The 4,334-nt window shown below is 35.9% G+C and overlaps 1 long non-coding RNA gene across 1 annotated transcript; it reads left to right on the top strand.

Moving 5' to 3' along the window:
* The first annotated feature begins 637 nt into the window (after positions 1–637).
* On the top strand, positions 638–3,583 carry LOC125496950 (uncharacterized). Its single transcript, XR_007273401.1, has 2 exons — positions 638–1,163; positions 3,324–3,583. It is a non-coding gene; the product is annotated as an uncharacterized LOC125496950 (long non-coding RNA).
* The last annotated feature ends 751 nt before the right edge of the window (positions 3,584–4,334 follow it).

Genomic DNA, 4,334 nt, shown 5'->3' with positions numbered 1-4,334 from the left:
ATAATAGACTCTATGAACTTAGAAAAGATACTCATCATTCAACGTTAAAAGGTAGCAGGGGCAATTACACAAACCAAAGGGCATTCTACGATATGCAAAAGTGCCATAAGGACATGTAAAGGTTGTCTTTTCTTGATCATCAGGATGAATGGGAATTTGGAAAAAATCGGAATACCCATCCAAGTAACAGAAATATTTGTGACAGGCCAACCGTTCAAGCATTTGGTCAATAAAAGGTAAAGGGAAGTGGTCCTTTTTAGTGGCCATATTGAGTCTCCTATAGTCTATATACATACGCCATCCAGTCACAGTTCGAGTGAAAATTAACTAATTTTTTTCATTTTTCACAACAATCATACTACCCTTTTTCGGTACTACTTGTACATAACTTACCCACTTAGAATCAGCAATAGGATAGATAATACCTGCATCGAGTAGTTTCATCATGTAACACCATGGTTTTCCATCCTAAAAATTTAGTATGTTATTCTTAAAAAAAAAGTTACATCGTATAAGTTATAGTTTGTCAACTTATTTTTTTTTTTTTAAAAATTATATTTATTTAGTATATGTTATTATCCTATTTATTTGAAACATTATTAACTTTTTTTTATGGTAGTTAGATATTCGCGTTGGGATTACGCTTTATATTTTATCGTTGGACTGTTTAGTAGCGAGAGGGGTCCGAACTGTTACACGAATTATGCTGGCAGAATGTTATGCAGTAATATGAGGATTTTTTTTCCAGAATTTTAAAGGGTTTATAACTCCCTTGTAACCTCCCTCATAATCATTCTTAATACCCACATCAAATACCATCATTTACGCTTGGTTTCGTTTCCTTATTAATCCTCATATTTTGCGGCACTAGACTAACGTGAGTGATACTCACTCTTGCAACAAACTCTTCGGCCTCCTTTAGAGAGAAAGTTATTATTATTATTTTTTTTCCTCACCTTCATCTTCTCCTACCATTGTTGTTCACCAAGAAGCCCCATTTTTATTCACCCCTTTTTGTCACATACAACACATAGTATATCTTCATTCTTATCTTAGATTACTAAGCTCTTGTTGGGGTTGCTAGGAGGTCATCACTTGGAGGACGAACAGGTGAACGACGGCGGGAACTAGACGACTTAGCTTCACTCCTCCAGTTGGCCCAGGTAACTAATGGCGAACCTAGCACGACTAGCATCCGTCTAGAAATTATTTAGTTCTTAATATCTAGGTTGGGGTAAAATTTTATGCTAAGATTTGTGGGTGGGTAAAGCTTCATAGTATTGATGTTATACTGGTTATACTTGAATGTTTATGAGTGATGTTTATGTGGAAGAAAACTGATTTTTACTATATTGTACGTTATCCTTGCTAGAGTTTGGTGGCTAGAGTTTTTTTTTTGTTTTGTTTCATTATATCTTTATAGTTTACGGTTTGGTTAGTAGATCTTATAAATCATGTTGTTATGCACCTATGTTGTTGGTTTGCTTAAGTATGATCAAAATGATTATTATATGAGAGCATCAATATCTGATGTGTTCTAGTTAAGTAGCTTGTAGAAAGGGGTGTAGTTCGTGACTTTTTTTTAGTCTGCCAATGTCTTGCGTCTATCACTTATGGACTACGCCGAGCGCATGATTCTCGAGCTGATCCCTTGCGTGGCTCGCATCTGTGGCAGTCCGTGGTTGTCTGTATGTAAATAATAGTGTCAAGTAGGCTTGAAACTTTGGTTCCATTCTCGTAGGTTGCTACTGTAGAAGTTCTGTGTTATTTTTCTTCTTTTTGTATTATATGTATGGTTGTGGTTATAAGTAGCAGACGTTCTTTTATTTTTTCTTCCTTTTGTATATATGTATGATTGTGGTTATAAGTAGCAGATGTTCTTTTATTTTTCTTCCTTTTGTATTATATGTATGATTGGGGTTATAAGTAGCAGGTGTGTTGATTAGTTGCCTACGTGCATTGCATGCTATATATATATATATATATATATATATATATATATATATATATATATATATATATATATATATATATATATATATTATGAGTGTGTTACTTTTTTTTTTATTATTATTATTACTCCATCTGTTTCAAAATATAAGGCATTCACGCTTTACGAAAATTTGCTTTGACCACAAATATTTCTCAAATACGATAAAAAAAAATTATAGAAATTATACCGTTGGATTCGTCTTGAAAAATACTATAATAATATTATTTTTTAAATTTTTTTTATCATCATAAATTGAGAGTAATTAACGGTCAAAGTTCGACCTCGAACCTCGTGCGTGCCTTATATTGTGAAACGGAGGGAGTATAATGGTATTGTTGGGGGTAACTAAATTAAGAGTATAATTATGTTTCACTTTACTAAATCAATATCTAAGTTGTCGACGTTACAGTACTCGAGGGAGAATAATACTGTCTTTAGTACAGTTTCGTCAAGAGTTATGTACCGGGAGTATTATAACTAACGTTGTAATTAACCTTGTACCCAAACTCAGACAACGAGAGTGTAGTAGTTGGAATATTTTTGGTCATATTGTGTTTTGGTGTATAAGTATGTTTTAATGAAGGATTTTTACTTTTTTTCTCTTTATCGGGAGAAATGATTTATTAGTATTACTATATTACTATTACTTTGGTAAGAATAAATATTGTTAAACTGAGACTCTTGGATTGCGATCCTAGTTTCTGCTGGTTTTAGGTGTAAGGCCTGAAGGGCATCCTTTTTATTTATATTTGATGAAGATACTATAGTATTTATTTGTAGAAATGTTTTATTGAGATTAAGATATCCGGTGGGATAGACGTAATCCCCGATGAAGAACATGCCAACCACCTAGGTTGCAATTTAGGGGTCTTACCTGGGTTAATTATTGTCGTCCGAGAGGTTGGGAAGTACTGAGCTGGGTACTATCCTGCATCGGGAGTTTGGCCATTCTTAGACACAGACAGTAGGGAACGTAAGCCAATAGGCTGTCTCGAGATTTCGATCTGACAAACCTTAGGAAGTGGGTTGCGATCCACTGGCGTTCTGCTCTTCCTCAAAAGTTATTTTTACTTTTTTTTTGTTAAATTATTGTGGAGGCATATGTTATGGATCTTCTATGCTTATATTAATTTTTTAATCATGATTTACTTTTTTTTAACCATGTTAAAGTTTTAGTTGTTGTTTGGTTGTTATTTGGTTCAGTTTGATATTTTATGTTGTTTGGGACTTATGTATTAATGCTCGATAACTTCTACATGGATCCTAATTGAGCTGGGAGAGCTGTTAGTTACTCCCCATGATTGTGGATGTTTGTTGATATATTTTGGAGGTTAATATGTTGCAGTATGGTTTTGTCATGGGGTTTGAGAGATATTGTCGAGCTTCAATAGGAGGATTACTTATTTTGTTTCTTTGCGTTATTTGTGAGATTTTGTGATCGTGTTATTTCGTTATAGTTACTTTTGGATTAATGTTCTATGGGATTTATTTTGTTGTTGTTTTAGTTTTTATTCGAACTTTAGAGTGACACTGTCCGTCTTGACGATATTTCCGCTGTCTACTACTTAATAAATCTTTCTATTTTGTTTATTCATTGCCTATGAATGGACGGAGTGTTACAGTTCGTATCAGAGCAACCCTGTGACCGCGTGTTGGGGCGACCCTAAGGCCGTCAGGCCGAATATTAGGAGTCCTCAGGCGCCTAGTGGGGGAGGATTCTGGGGCTGCATTGTCATAAGGAGCGACCCAGAGGTCGTCAGACCGAATATCTGGAGTTTCCGGCAATCAGTTTCCAGGCTGGGGCGACCCACAAGTCGTTGTGGCTGAATATGTGCAGTCCTCAGGCGCAACGAGGGCGTTGCTGTTCTCAAGTGGGGGTGTATGTAATACCCCTCATGATTGCTTTAAAGGGATTTAACAGGCTACTCATTCCAACAAGATGCATTTTTCTTTTAGGGAGCTTATTTCCTTAGTTAATCCACAGTTAAGCGTGCTTGACTGGGAGTAGTCTTAGGATGGGTGACCTCCTGGGAAGTTTATCAGGGTGCGCATGAGTGAGGACAAAATGAACCGGAAGAACATGTGTTGGTTATTGAGGACAATTGTTGGCCCTGGATGCGCATTGGTGACGATATACACGACTCCGTATGGGTCGTGGTGTTACAACTTCTTTCTTAACCACTTCTTGCATGTTTGGATTTAGTCTCCGTTGTGGTTGAATGCAAGGCTTATGATCATCCTTGAGGTGTATCCTATGCATACAAATATCGGGGCTTATACCCTTCAAGTCATCAATACTGTACCCAATAACCTTCTTATGAGTTTTCAAAACAATCAAAAG

Source organism: Beta vulgaris, chromosome 4 (assembly GCF_026745355.1).
Source record: "Beta vulgaris subsp. vulgaris cultivar EL10 chromosome 4, EL10.2, whole genome shotgun sequence".
In the NCBI taxonomy this organism is placed as follows: domain Eukaryota; kingdom Viridiplantae; phylum Streptophyta; class Magnoliopsida; order Caryophyllales; family Amaranthaceae; genus Beta; species Beta vulgaris.
Note: the sequence above shows the minus strand (reverse complement) of the source record. Positions and strands in the feature narration are given on the sequence as shown.